A 15,383-nucleotide genomic window follows, 5' to 3' on the forward strand; every position below is an offset into this window, starting at 1 on the left:
GAAAGTTCTTCACTGAGCGAGTCGTTCGTCGTTGGAATGTGCTGCCCAGGGAGGTGGTGGAGTCACCATCCCTGGAGGTGTTCAAGAGGAGATTGGACGTGGCACTTGGTGCCATGGTCTAGTCATGGAGGTCTGTGGAGACAGGTTGGACTCGATGATCCTTGGGGTCTCTTCCAACCTTAGTTATACTGTGATACTGAGTTAGTATATAGAAATAAATCTCAGAGAAATATATACTAACACTCTGGCAGTGTAGCCATGGCTGTGGGTTAATGACATGGCTGTGATTGTACCTGTGGAGGAGAAATCCACGAGGTGAATTCCACGTGTGTCTGTGTGCGCAAGTTAATCCTTTACATCATAATAGCAAAAGGAAGTTACACTGTGAAGCCAGGGCTGAGAAATAGTCCTGCAAGCTGCCTCCTTTTCAGTTAATGAAGACAGAGGCATCTTTGTAATGTATAGAAAATCAGGACTCTGTAATGTGTTGATTATCCTCCCATTAAACATTATCCTGGACATAGAAATGGAATATAAGTTAGCTTTATAGCGGAAATATTGACTAGACAGGCTGCTAACGTAGAGATTGATTTTATTATTTAGGAAGGCAGAATATTAGGATACATGAGTGTTTCTTTTTTTAACCAAGATGCTGTGCTGTCAGTGGTGAAATATTACTGCAGGAGAGTTTTCTTTTTATACACAGTGGTAAGAAGTATGGCTTCCTTTCTCGGCACTTCAGCCACAGATGCTATCAGCTAGACCATCTGTGGTGACAGATTTGTGTTATATCACTTAGAAACTAAGCGAAGCTGGTGAAGCCTCCTACTACAGGCTATAAGTAGCTCCTGCTAAGGCTGGGATGTATTGCAATTCTGTCTTTCTTCGGGGGGCAGAGGAGTGGGAGGATTGTGTGGATAGAGGCTCACAATAGCTTTCAATCATGGCCTCACCAAGTCTTGGAATGCTGGTGTGGATCTTCTAGGGCAGGGTCCACGTGAAGCTCCTTCCTCTGTGTCCCCACAGGGGAGAGATCTGGACACTTCTTGTTCACTGTGGGTCAAGGGGGTGGAGTCACCGTCCCTGGAGGTGTCCAAAAAGGGATTGGACGTGGCACTTGGTGCCATGGTTTAGTAGTCATGAGGTCTTAGGTGACAGGTTGGACTTCATGATCTTTGAGGTCTTTTCCGGCCTTATTGATTCTATGATTCTATGAATAGCAAACCTAACCAGCCTGTGGAGGTCAAGGGGGACACTGAATCGCACCTTAGAGGAAAGCTGTGTAGGTGCTATGTACCAGGTTCTCATGTGGCCCATTTCTATTCTAGAGGCATGACTCTGCAGAAAACGCCATGTTTCCTCAAAGTTACCTTGGCTTAAAGGTGGTGACATTTTCACAGAATCAACCAGGTTGGAAAAGACCTCAGAGATCATTGAGTCCAACCTAGAATTTTGGGTCACAGTAAACTTCTTCCTGCCTAGATGTCACTTTTCCCCCCTTCCCCTAATCTTCAGAATATTCTTAATTGCTGTTCTGGGATTTCCCAGAGGATGACATACTTTGATGAACATCATTGCTAGCAAGTGATTATGGTGACCATGAACACTATTTGAGCACACTGAGGCCAGCACCACTCCACCACACAAGGAAAGCTGGGCACACCAGGGACAGTTTCTCCACCATGAGTGTGCAAGACAGGGGTGTTGATGGCATGCTGCATCACACAGCATTTCTATGCAGTGTAGTTGTAGATAGGTGTTTTGGCAAAAACATTGCAGAAAGCTTTACTGAGCCAAGACTAAGCTGGATGTTAAGAAGAAATTCCTCACAGAAAGAGTGATTTGCCATTGGAATGGGCTGCCCAGGGAGGTGGTGGAGTCACCATCACTGGAGGTGTTTAAGAAGAGACTGGATGGGGCTCTTGGTGCTGTTGTTTAGTTGATTAGATGGTGTTGGATGATAGGTTGGATTCGATGATCTTGAGGGTCTCTTCCAACCTGGCCTGGTCTGGTTCTGTTCTATTCTATTCTATTCTATTCTATTCTATTCTATTCTGTTCTGTTCTGTTCTGTTCTGTTCTGTTCTGTTCCGTTCCGTTCCGTTCCGTTCCGTTCCGTTCCGTTCCATTCCATTCCATTCCATTCTCATACAACCCTCAATGTTCACATCTGTTACTGTCCAGTTGGGGTATTTGGAGATGTATGATGTTGGAAGAAATATTATTTTCTCTTGTCTCCATAGGCTGAGAATTAGTTCTTGCTGATAAGAACATTGCAATATACTTGTGGTATGTTCAGATTCAGTGGGTCATATTCAGATAATAAATGAGCACAATAGGATTTAACAGTGTAAAAGCTTGTATCTTGTGATGAAAATTAGAGGCTCCTCAGCCCATGGTGTTACCCACTCATTCCTCATCTCAGATTCTAACAAGTAACAACAGAGCTGAAGGACTTGAGCACCTTCACGGGAGCTGACATTTCGCGATCTCAACTTTCCCACCTTCAAAACAATGGAGATCATCCATTTGGTTCTGCAGAGATGTGGCCATAGCTTCTTTCAGTAACAGAAGCCATAAAGCAACCAAAAATAAACCCCTGGCATTTTACAAACTCTTAAGTGATAACAAACACCTACTTGTCAGTATAAATTTGCAAAATTGTCCTTCCGTTCTTTTAAAATAAAATCCTCCTGATAACATGCTTCCCATCCAGCAATCAGCCTTTCAAATAGATGATCTCAGGAAATTGGGTTTGTATCTTTGTCTTGGGAAATTTAGGCTTGCTACATCTCACCCACAATAATTTTGCAGAAGGAAATCATAGCAGTGGTTTTCTGGGTGCTGCTGCTGCTGCATGCAGTAAAGCCAGCTGAAATTTTCCAGTTGGTAAGATAAATACTGAAAGAGTCATAAAGGGAACAGTTCTTTCTTTGTGTGTGAAGTATTTCCTGAAGGATAAATGGGTAGTCAGTGAAGTCCTCAGTTGGAAGATGTAGCTTACATGCAGTAGCTTATTGGCACCTGAGGTGTTTCTATCCCTTTTCTCAATTTGTCTCTTTTTTAATTCTTTTCTTTATCCTTCCTCCCTTCTTTCATCCCTCAGAGCATTTGGACCCTAGCATTATGAAGACTTAGAGTAATGTACCTGAAACAGCTGTATTGATTGCAGTGCTTACTGCATCTATGTTGTCTGCAGCTGCCATATTGCCTCCAAACAAAATCTTCACTCAAGTTTTCTTCTTTCAGATTAAAGTCCCAAGACACTACTGCAATGTAGAGGGCATAAGAGGAGGTTGCCAGGCCAGTCTCCTGGGCACAGTATCACAGAGGTCTTCCAAAGCATGCATCGTGCTCTGACTACCTCAGTTGGTTTACCAGCTAGGCTGCTGCAGAGTTGCACTAGGCTCATGCTGTCTGGAGCATGTTGTAGGCAGCAGGTTGGCTACTGAGTATGGCACAACACTGCACCTGAGAAGAAAGGTGTGTGCATGAAGTCGTGCAGGCATCCCACTGCTCCTCCTTGAGGCTCTATTAGTGCCCCACAATCCCTGCCTAGAGCACTCCTGTGTCACTGTAGGGATAGGGTGATGGTCAAAGCGACGAAGATAAAATGCAAGCAGATTATAGAGAAGGACAAAAGACTCCTTTTTTTCCAGCAAGCAACACATATTTGTATCTATCTGGTTAGTGTGGTTGCATGTGATTGGTTAACAGACTCTTCTCAAGATTCTTATGGGTTAGTGATAGCATTGCTATAGTTACTTGTTAAGCTGGTCCAGGTGGCCTCCTGTCTTATCTTGTGGTTTCTCATTCTCCAACATCCAGTCCAGGAAGTTTCCAACTTGTCATGGGAACACAGTGACATTTTCAATCCTCAGCTCCTCACCAGAGCTCTTCAGAAGGTCCACCGATTCATCGGAGTCCCCCATGCTCCTGTATTACCGTTTCAGGGAACACTGTGTGGAGTAGGAAGCAACCTTACTCTTGACCCAACACCTGGAAAACAGTCTCTGAACAGCACTGCAAGACAGACCTGGAAGGCTCAAATCCTGACCTGGTCTATTTTAGGGATCTGCTTCTCGGCAGAATCCTTTGGGTCTTATTGCTGAAATACTCTGGAGTAGTTGAATGAAACTGCTTAGTAACATAAAAAGATAAGATCAGCCAGTGTACCATCCTGAAACATTTTAAATTAATTCTTTTATCTTTTTGATTTCCAGAAATTATTAATTTTTTTCTTTTTTTGGCTTTTAAAAATGTGAAGCAGCGATGATCATCTGTTTGAAAGCCAAAGGAAACCAGCAACAGAGAGCACTTCATTTAATTATTTTTACATATCAAAAGTACTGCCTACAATGGATGTGTATTGTTAAGAAAAAGAGACAAAATAGTGTTTTGTTTTACTTCAGGATCAGTGGTGTCCCTTTAACTGGGCTTTCTTCTTGATCATGCATTTGGCAAGAGTATTTGCCATGTATATATGGATGATAGGATTAAGCTGAGCTAAGACACAGCAGATTTATTAATTTACCAGGTTTTCTTATTTGTATGGGAGAGAGGGGGTGTGTGTTCAGCCTTCAGTATCATTTACCTTGTTGCTTGCTAGCTCTCTCTCCTGCCCCATGTGAAATGAGGGAGCTTTGTGATGTCTTTGCCTTGGAGCTCGAGAAACGCACAGCCATGCGATGAAGTCAAGTCAGGCTTCCTGCTCCATGCTTTTAGGGAATCCTTCTATGAAGACCTTGAGCTCCTGAGCACTTTCTTAATGCCATCACCCAAAATCCTGCCTTAGCAGAGATTCCCTGGTGTCTGGGTTTGGGTTTCTGGCCATTAGAGGCGTGCAGCACAGTGGGGTGTGATCCACGGGGTCTTGTGGGAGGGCTGTCTGTCTCCAAAAGTGCACACCATTCTATACTGAACACTCAGCTACCAGCATGCACACAAAGACATTTTCTTCCCAGTAACTCTTCATACAGCTAAAGGGATCAGTATTGGAATCTACCTGTCCCTGATGGCCAGCGTATCACCCTGATAATGGATTGCAATAGGATGTGCTACAAACGATTAGAGAAACAGGGAGTCAAAGCATGGGATCTTGCCAATTGGAAGGCATCATCCAGTCTAGATGATGCCTCTGGGCATTGTCTAGTCAAACTCCTGCTCACTGTAGGGCAGGTAGAGCTGGCTGTTCAGGAGCTTCTGTAGTCAAAGTCTGAGAAGTGGATGCTGTGCGAGGTCCCAATGAGGTGGGAGAAATTCAAATTAAATGTAGACAAGAGTTACTGCAATAGGGAAGGTCCTGCCAAAAAAAGAGAGATCATCACTAAGCTGCATGTAAAAGAGGTGATAGAAAGAAACCAAAATCTTTGGGTCTCTATTATGTCTTTGTCATGTCCTTGAAGGCAGAAAATCCACCTGCTAGATAACTCAGGTCAGAAACCAGTTCTGCATCAGTGACACCATGATCATCCTCTAAAGAAGAATCCTTTATTAACAATATGTTTAAGTGATATCAATGATCAGCCATTCATGAACTTTTATTGACAGCTAAATAGAATCTGAATGATTTGGGGTTTTGGCTGTCATTCAGGGGTGCTTTTTCTTTCAGGTCTGTCTTAACCTGAAAGCATGTAATTTGTTTCATTTGTGGTGCTGCATGGGAAATGAACCTAGGTCTCTAGCGCTCAAAGGCAAATGCAGTAATCATCTGCATGACTTGATTCCTTATTCCAGTAATATGAAAATTGTCAATTATGGATGAGTTATGTGTGCTACTGATACCTGTAATTTGGTTCTGCAGTTTTGTAAACATGTGCAGCTGCCTTTAATTGTATTCTACTAGTCATGTAATTCATTAAGGTGCACCTGCAGTCACCTAAGACAGATATTAATGAACTGAAAAGCTGTATTTCATTGTCTGCTATTTATATTGGCAGCTCTTACAACTGTTTGTTTTTAATCACATAATCTGTCTATCTGGGGTGCTGATATTTAAAAAAAAATAATAAATTATTGTGAAATAGCATAGCTGGCTGCTGCATTTTGACTTCCTCAAAGTACTTGCTGAATAATTAATGTAAATAATTGCTTTTCCATGCAAAGCCCAGGACTGGGGGAAAACTCTAGAATTGATTTTTGCAACAGTTATTCTGGCAAAGATGAATCATTAGATAACTGATTCCAGGGATATGAGCTGCTGAAGCCCTTACTCTGTATTTCCATGCTTGAGTGGTGATGGATGTTGTTCAGCTCTCCGAATACAGTAGCTTACCTTTCGTCTTCCAGTCCAATCTCTCAGAGAAGCTATCTTGTCTTCTGGGAAGACATTTTGTGCACAAACATGTTTAATGTGCACAACCTCCCCCTCCTCTTCCTCTTCTACGTCTATCATTTGGACTAAACCAAAAAAGTAAATAGTTTTGTCAGCCATGTAACCAGTCCTCAGTTCAGTGCATGTTCCAGAATATACAGGGAGAGCACTGAGAATCAGATCATACACATCATAGCCCAGAGCTCCCTTTTTTCCCCTGCTTTTGTCCTGTTTCATTTTGCCTAATATTATAGAGAAAAAAATGGCATCATGGCAGAAGCCTGTGGCTTCAGCAGGTCTAGGGTAAACTGTCTCCACAGATGATGGTCATAACTTTGCTGCACAGGATAAAGATAGAAAAGAAGGTGACATAGAGAGCTTCAGTTACTGTCTGCATCCCTGGGAATATTGCTCTGTGGCTGTTGTCTGTGTTGGAGTTCACAGAGGAGAATGATGAGCCCATTATCTGCAAGCTGCTTAGGGGAAGCTCAAGCCTTTCCATCAGCACAGGAGACACACTCTGCTCTTCTCTCAGGGCTGGTCTCTGCCTGTTCATGCTCTGTGATAGCTACCTATTGCCACTGATGAAGTACAACAATTAGGTATCTTCTTCTCATTATTACTTTCTGCTTGAGCAGTTTGTGTTCTATTTCCCCTCTACCTTACCTGAAAGATTGTCCCCAGTCAAACACACTGGTACACATATGAAAGAGTCCACGCCACTGAAGTTAAATGGCATAGCAAGTGAAACAGAATAAAATTACTGAGTGTGAGACACAGGTAGAGTTTCTTGCCATAGCTTATGAATGTTGTAGTTCCCATCCCTGAGTCCAAGGTATTGTACTTCTTGAGAGAAAAAAATAGCTCTTTTCCTTAACGAACCAGTCAGTTGGTTGAAGATCTTTTCTGGAATCAACATGAACTTGTTGTATATTCCATGTTCACTGAAATATTTTTTTTTTGGCCAGGAAAGTTTTCCAGGCCCTAGCTATTAGAATACACTTTCTACCTTGAATAAAGTTGGTCCTCTGCCCTGTAATGTGGGTCCTGGGACAAAAATAGAGAGAATCCTTCTCAGGCATCGTGACATTTTCAAGGATGTGTAAAATTTTTGTTGCGGGTTGGGGGGGAAGGGTGTTAATTCAGTATTTCTGTGATCTGAGTGAGTATGATGACATTATGCTGAGAAATGTTTTCTGGCCTTATCATGAAATTCTATGGTGGAGGCTTTTGCAGTTGCAGCGTTTGTCACAAAACGGCCTAATCCCATCTCTCAGATGATGTACTTTGTGGTTTGGCACCATTTAACTGCAGAGTGATGGTTATTGTAAGAGCAAGCTTCATATTCTTCAGCCTATCTAGGATGTTAAGTACAAACATCACATCTCCACTTTTGGAGGTGCTTTATAGACAGTTTCCAGCTAGGAAAATGTCAAGCAAGAAGATGAGTTGGAATCTGAGTAGCAAGACTTGCCTGAGGGGACACAGGCTCCTCAGATAGAAAAGGCAGATATTGGAGCAGATGTCTTCAATTAGAAGGAATTAAGGATTAATGTTGTAAATAACCTAAAAAAAAAACAGAGGAGATGCTGGAATGAATGATCTGATTATGTCTGTCCTGACATCTGTGTAAGTGTTGAAGTGTCCAACGGTAGGAACATTTGCATGGGAACAAAGTACTCATGTTCTTCTTATGCTAGTCTAAAAACAGATAAAAAAGTTAATAGCATGTCTCTTCTGTTTCTTTGTAATGCTTATTAAGAACATTGCAGACAGCTGAAGAAAAAAAGCAAAGAAAAAAACCCAAAGGATCTGCCATTGTTGGGGAGAAGACTGGGAAATGAGGAAAGTTGGGTGGGAATTTATGGTATATCAAATTAGGGATGGTGCTGTTCACCAGGGGAATAATTTCACTCTAAAATATGAGTTCATATTTTTACAATTCTCTTCTACTGACTGTATTGAAATGAGGTATTAAAGAACAACTGAGATGCAGAACAATGGCAACAGTAGGCAACATTTTGAAATCACTTTATTCAAGCTGTTCTTTCCCAGGAAGTATAAAATAGATGAAGCCTAGTTCCATTAAATTAATATGTCAGTTGAGTCATTTTAAATTCCTCTTTCTGCATGATAATGGGATTTGGAAGGATAATGGGGTGCCCAAATCCCACAGGTTGATTCACCTACTGGGCCTTGCTCTTAGTCAGTTCCAGTTAGGATCACTTTTTTCCTTAGACTCAGATTAAATCTCCTCCAATACTTGGTTTTCCCTGGCCTTTGGGGTTCTTTGCACTGCTGACATGTTATGCACTTCACTATGTGAGGGAACAAGATTTAGCCCTTATCTCTGCCCATAAGCATCACTCAATGTTTTCTTTAAATGAGGTTCTATTCCAAGCCACATGGGTGCCCAGATTAGAGGTAAAATATCTCGGTCATTAAATCGCTCCTTGTCTTGCTGCAAGTCATGCAGTGTTGGGGAATGGCTCAATTAGTTTTGAGTTTGCCAACCTATTGATTTTCTGCTCCTTTCCCCTCTGTCAAGCAACAGACACTGGTTATGACAGCACCTATCTGTGTTTTATGAGAAAGTTCCATGGACAGCAACAAACTTCAGAAATTAATGGCTTTATGACAAACTCACAAACTTGTATGATTGCATTTACTTTGATCATTGATTTGTACACAGTCTGAAGTGTTAGGTGAGAGGAGAGGTGTATCCAGCTCTCAGCTGACCAGTAAGTGTCATAGCAGATTGATTCTTTTGTGCCAAGTGGAAATGGAGTTTTCTTTGCTCACAAAAAGGTACCTGTTTCTGGAGTATGCTAGCAGTCAAAACACTTCTGTTTATGCTCATGACTGCCATTGATACCCAGCATTGTCATTTGCTTTTTGCTGTTGGTTTCTAAGCATGCTGAACTAATGAACTTCAGTTTATAACCTTAATGCTTGCTTGTCTAATTGCTTCTTGCTACATTGAACATTTACTCTTATGTCTCAGGTCTTTTATTGCTGAACTCCACTCAAAACACTTCAGTGATGTAGGCTTACATCCAGACCACAGAATTGCACAATACACAATACAGGTAATTCAGTGTTTGGTTTCCTGCAGTACATATCAAGGATAGTTATCTAGAACTTGGTTTGTCTTGAATAAGGACAGAGCTAGGATTATTTTTGCTATGGGTAGAAGGCCAAGGGTTACAAAAAATGAATGTTTTTCTATCTTTTAACAGTATTGGCAATTTCAGGGTGCTGCGAGACGTGCGTTTTGCTAACTTTTGGCTTCTGGTGAATTCTGTAAAGGTGTCAGAGCAGAACTTGGGGTACACAGCTCACAATGGCTGTGTACTAAACACAGCTTTAATTTCAAAATACGTGTGGGATAGTTTGTAGTTTAATTGGTTTTTGGCTTCATCTGTCTAGAGAAGGTAGGAGGAGGGTATATAAACTATCCTCCATTCCGCAGCTTGCTTAAACCTCCGCTCTCACTGAGTAGACCAGGAGATGGTGGGTAGCTCCAAGGACTGGGTAACACCTTGGCTCAGCCCTCCCACTCATTGGGTCAAAATAGCTGAGCCAGCACCTGGGTGTGGGGAGGTAAGAACTTAGTCCTGTTATAGGCCAGCGGTAAATCGCTACCCTTTCCCTCCCACGGGGAGTAGGTGACTGTGATTCAGAGAAGCGTCTCTGAGTCAGGTGGCCTCCCAGGGCTCATCGTGGGTTGTTCACTCCTGGTTTAGTGTGCAGCGATGCAGGAGAGTTGACACTCGCCAAAACATTGCTGGAGGCAGCTAATTGCATCCAGCAGGAGAAGAAAGTATAAGGAACTGCTTTACCTTTTGGTTCCTTCTAACCAGTGTCTCGTCAGCCCTTTGGTGACAAAGGAAAGCTTAACATCCTAACATGGAAATTTACAGCCACTCTTTTCAACTGTTTGCTTTCTGAAGAGTGTATTCTAAAGCATAGGAATGTAATTGTAGTAAAGGCTGGGTGCCTGCAGAGGTGTCACAAGTGCTAAGGCCCAGAGAGCGGTGGTGAATGGTGCCACATCCAGCTGGCGGCCAGTCACTAGTGGTGTCCCCCAGGGATCCGTGCTGGGCCCCATCCTCTTTCATATCTTCATTGATGATCTGGATGAGGGGATTGAGTCAGTCATCAGCAAATTTGCAGACAACATCAAGCTGGGAGCAGGTGCTGATTTGTTAGAGGGTAGAAGGGCTCTGCAGAGGGACCTTGACAGGCTGGACAGATGGGCAGAGTCCAACAGGATGGTATTCAACAAGTCCACGTGCCAGGTGCTGCATTTTGGTCACCACAACCCCATGCAGAGCTACAGGCTGGGGACAGAGTGACTGGAGAGCAGCCAGACAGAAAGGGACCTGGGGGTACTGATTGACAGCTGGCTGAACATGAGGCAGCAGTGTGCCCAGGTGGCCAAGAAGGCCAACGGCATCCTGGGCTGCATCAGGAATAGCGTGGCCAGCAGGAGCAGGGGAGACTGGGGAGAGGTTACGAGCACAAACCCTATGAGGAGAGGCTGAGGGAGCTGGGATTGTTTAGCCTGGAGAAGAGGAGGCTCAGGGGAGACCTTATTGCTCTCTACAACTACCTGAAGGAGCACTGTGAGGGGGTTGGTCTCTTCTCCCAGGCAACCAGCACCAGAACAACAGGACACAGTCTCAAGCTGCACCAGGGGAAGTTTAGGCTTGAGGTGAGGAGAAAGTTCTTCACAGTGAGAGTTGTTAGGCATTGGAATGTGCTGCCCATGGAGGTGGTGGAGTCACCACCTCTGGAGGTGTTCAAGAGGGGATTGGACGTGTCACTTGGTGCCATGGTTTAGTAGTCATGAGGTCTTGGGTGACAGGTTGGACCTGATGATGTTTGAGGTCTTTTCCAACCTTATTGATTCTATGATTCTATGAATATGAAGTAGTTGAGGTGGTAGGAGTTTTCTGGAACAATGACTTCCCAAAGGAAAATATCTTTCTTCTTAAATCTGAAAATGCCTATCATGAAAAATAGCATCTTAACACAATTTAATCTGGAAAATAAAACTGGAAGTTTTCTCTGGTGTATCCTTGAAGGCTTTCCTGAAGAACCCCAATGTTACTGCCACTGCCTGGCTACTGGCAGGAAGGGAATGTGCAAGTCTGTTTTCCCCAGGGCAGCAATTTCAGCCATGCTTAGACAGAGTTGTTATCTTTTTTTTTTTCAGGAAACTTTTACTGGGGAACACAGTGAATTGTATCTGTTATATTGTAGGGTAGCTTTGCTTTGTCTTTTAATTAGCTTGTTGTTGCTGCTGTTTGGTTGGGGGTTTTGGGGTGGGTTTTTGTTTGGTTTTGTTTGTTTTTCTTTAAGTAAAGGGAATCTTTATTTTCTGGCCATCTGAGCACCTTGTCCAAAACTTAAAGTCTGGTTAACATCTTTGTTCTGACTGTTATTCTGGGTTATTCTGTTACCCCCATTTGTAGGAGTGAATGTTCAAGTGTGAGCACAAACCCTATGGTTGTAGTACTGCAGTAGGAGCCTGCTGTGGGTGAAGAGCTGTTTCCTCTGCATGCAGCTTTCTCATTAAGGTGGTTTCTTGACATAATCTGTTCCTGAGATTCTTAAAAAAGGTGGCCTACTCATGAATGTGACCACTTCTGCAGGACTAGCAAACATGCAGGAGTAAGCTGACATGTCTAGAATCTGCCCAAATATCCAAGAAATTTCTCCTTCACTGGGTGCAGCATTCACTAACTGTTCCTCGAGAGTCATCATGTCCTGCTCAAAGGGGATAACAACAGTATTCCTTGTAAATATATTGCTAGTGAATACTTGATTAGCTAAATGGAAAGTGTACTCAAAAATGTTCCTTAGGCAGGAGGGAAAGCAAATGTAAGAATAGGAAAGGTTCAAGATTTTGATGTGTTTTAACAGTAAGTGGCTCAGACTTGTATAAGATACCTTTTATTCCATTCTTTTGAGCACTTGTGTCACGACAGATACTCATGTCTTGTTCTCTCTGTAAAGTGACTGTGGTACTTATGAAAAGGCTGTTATCAGTGCCAGAGAGAGAAATGCTCCATGGAAAGTGGCAGCGGAAGCTTTCCTGCTCCACAAGTGTCCTTGTCTTGAATTTATTTTTAATTTTTAATCTTTTTAGGAGCTCTCTCTTAGGATAAAATTCATACATCAGCTATCACAGCCCTTCAAACAAAACCAACTATAAATATCTCTGCCAGCTCCAAGTATAGTGCAGTTTTTCACTGGAAGTGTTTGTTCAGCCAGTATCTCCTGACCGTCCCCAGGCACTGTTGAGTAATGTCTCTGCAGAGGCAGGGTTTGCTCTCCAGAGAAATATTTGCCATCAGAGCTGGAAATCTAGTGTCTCTTCCCATTAATCTTAAAGGCTCTTGGTGAGAGTTAGTCACCCTCATCAACCAGTGTCTCAAAAAGGATGGCTTGCACCTCTGAAACTATCTGGTGGTTGGTGGAGTAGCAATACTGTTGGCTATTGCTGGTGTTGGCACGGGGAACTGGTGGTGGCCCCAAAGCTCTGTTGTGGCAGGACCGCTAACTTCCCAACTGATGATGCACAGGACCTGTGCAACCCCCTTGCAGGTGATTTGTTGGATGTTTCTGAATTTCCTTACCCAAGGGTATTACTTTTACTCTCCTCTGAGTGTTGCTTGTGAATGAATCCTGTAGTTCTAATCTTGAAATTCAGGCTGAACATTAGACTAAAATTTAACGGTAATATAATTGCTTCCTGTGAGATCATTCCACTTCATGAAAGGTGCCTTCTGATGGTCTGGAAATAATGTTATGAACCAGAAAGACCTCAGAAGCACTAATGCATCACCATCTCTAGAACTGTGTTATCTGAAAAATACTTGAAGTGCCTTTCTGGTGTGCACTGTGTCCAGAATCAAAATGAGGAAAGACAAGTTTTTAAGATAAATTGGTTTGTGAAAAATTCATGTGCACTTTACTAGAGCAGGCAGGATGTAATCTGTTTTGTATTGAATCTGCTTGGAGAAAAAAACCCCACAATGATAATGAGATTTTTTTTAAAGGCACTTCTAAATTCATGCTGGCAAAAGACAAATAGTCATGACTTTTAATTTCTATAAACTTAACAGCTGGGGACAAAATAAAGCATTATTAACTTAAGGGGTGTAAGGAAATTGCTTTTGTTTCAAGGACAAAATAAGTTATTCTATTTTCAGTGTTATTCATCTGAGCTGTCTGATCTTTCTGCTGGCACAACCAGGCCAGGGAGTGGTTTTATTTATGCTGCTTTTACTGTTAGCAGTGGGAGAAGAGGGGCCACAAACCTCTCCTGTGAGCTTTGTCTTCCCCATCCTTGGTAATGCCCGCGAAATGATTTGGTATGAGGGAACTATGCTTCAGGAGCAAACTGTTCTGCTACTAAGTGGGATATTCCTTGCATTCCAAACATCAAATGTATTGTCAAACAGTGAGGACCTTCTTAAACTCATTTTATGTTTTGGAAAGACATGATTTGTCTCTTCTATTATGAGAGTTATTAACGATAAAGATGTTTGTCCTTGTAAGGCTGAGTTCTCATGCTAATTTTAATTGCATTAAGTGCAGTTTATTGTTAGCAGAAGATAAATAAGTTCTTTTTCTTTATTACTGTATGCCTTAGATTATAACTAAAAAGTAATCTATCTTTTTGTTGGCCTTGTGCTTTTGTTTTGTCTCATTTTTTTTTTTTGCTATCAATTTAATGGTAATTCAAAGACCAACCGCAGTTTCTTGGTATTCGGACATGCCTGCTGCTTCTTTCACCTCTTGAATTCAATGCCACCTATATTAGTGATTTATGGGGGTTTTTTACTCTAAATATGTTTGTCACCTGCAGTCAACCACAAGTTCATGTTTATATATTGAAGGGTTTCCCTCGAGTCCCAAGTCTTTACTAACTGATTTGTCGTAGAGGTGAAGGGCACAACCTCTGTGTTTAAGAAATCAATAGAAGTTGCCATTTCCATTAAGGAGCCTTCGCTGAAGTTGTTGTGTCTTGCATATTACACTACGGTCAGTATATACTTTCATTTGCACATGGCCTGGAGCTAAAAATGAGGACAGACCAAAAGAGGTAGAGCTTTTTTATTCTCAATAAGCATACCCTTTCTGTACAACAGGGGGAGAGTGATCTGAAGATGGCTTGAGGAAAGAGGGAATGCTGAAAAACTAATGTGTGTGAAAGGGTGTGCTTATGCATGCTCACCTAAACCAAAACCATACCCACCCCTGAAGTCATCATGTGGCATTACAAAATGTATCTCTCATTAGCCTGGAGAAGAGAAGGATCAGGGGTAACCTCATTGCCCTCTACAACTACCTGAAAGGTGGTTGTAGACAGGAAGGGGTTGGTCTCTTCTCCCAGGCAACCAGCACCAGAACAAGGGGACACAGTCTCAAGCTGTGCCAGGGGAGGTTTAGACTCGAGGTGAGGAGAAAGTTCTTCACTGAGCGAGTCATTCGTCATTGGAATGGGCTGCCCAGGGAGGTGGTGGAGCTGCCGTCCCTGGAGGTGTTCAAGGGGAGATTGGACATGGCACTTGGTGCCATGGTCCAGTTGTGAGGTCTGTTGGGACAGGTTGGACTTGATGATCCTTGGGGTCTCTTCCAACCTTAGTTATACTGTGATACTGTGATTATTTTGGATTGGCTCATCCCAGTTGGCACTAACCATTTCCTCTACGTAAGAGTGTGATTTTAAAGAGATTAAACTGCACATGACAAGGATAAAATCCCTTTCTCCTCCCAGAGTTCTACCCAAAGTTTACCTTCTTAATAGCAGTGTTAGTTACCCTTCTCTCACTGTAGTATCAATTTGATTAGACCCTGAGATCTCAATGGTAGGACTAAAGCACCATCATCAGTGCTCCTCAATGAGGCTGCAGGAGCCCAGTCCACTTGTCTAGAGCATCCAACACTCAGTTTATGACAGGAAAAGATTTGTCACCCAGTAAGGGCTAAAATCACAGCAACCACAGTGGTGTAGAAGTGGGTTAGGGAACAACTTGCTATTCCTGCTTGTATTT

General features: G+C 42.5%; 1 protein-coding gene across 2 annotated transcripts in view; it reads left to right on the forward strand.

Annotated features, from left to right (window-relative positions):
- The window catches only part of TAFA1 (TAFA chemokine like family member 1), a 273,884-nt gene that overhangs the window by 74,608 nt on the left and 183,893 nt on the right, over positions 1–15,383 (forward strand). The window lies entirely within an intron of this gene.

The sequence above is a fragment of the Dryobates pubescens genome, chromosome 1, assembly GCF_014839835.1.
Source record: "Dryobates pubescens isolate bDryPub1 chromosome 1, bDryPub1.pri, whole genome shotgun sequence".
NCBI classification, from domain to species: Eukaryota; Metazoa; Chordata; class Aves; order Piciformes; family Picidae; genus Dryobates; species Dryobates pubescens.